Genomic DNA, 354 nt, shown 5'->3' with positions numbered 1-354 from the left:
GAGGAAGCTGGGGATGGAGCTGGGGAGCTGGGGCACGTGGCAGAGGGATGGATGGCGGTGCGTTGGGGATGCTCAGGGCTGGGCAGCAGTGTGGGAATGTGATGTGGGGGGGCAGCGGGGTGCAAGGAGAGGATTTAAAAACTCTGCTTTGGTGGAAGCTGGGTGGGATCGGTTTGGCAGTCAGCAAGAGCAGAGAACCCCGTTCTGGGTGTCCTCTGGGAGCTGCTTAATGCACAGAAAGGGGGGAAAAAATAGAACTCTGGTTGGGGTGCAAGGAAACAGTTCTCTGTGTCAGATTTTTGTGCAAAAACCACCCACTCACGCTCCCAAGCTTGGGAGCCTCTGCTTGCTTCC

This window comes from Centrocercus urophasianus, unplaced genomic scaffold, assembly GCF_019232065.1.
Source record: "Centrocercus urophasianus isolate 14NV4802_14NV808 unplaced genomic scaffold, USGS_Curo_1.0 seq_37, whole genome shotgun sequence".
In the NCBI taxonomy this organism is placed as follows: domain Eukaryota; kingdom Metazoa; phylum Chordata; class Aves; order Galliformes; family Phasianidae; genus Centrocercus; species Centrocercus urophasianus.
The sequence above is the reverse complement of the archived record's forward strand: the minus strand, read 5'-3'. Positions refer to the sequence as shown.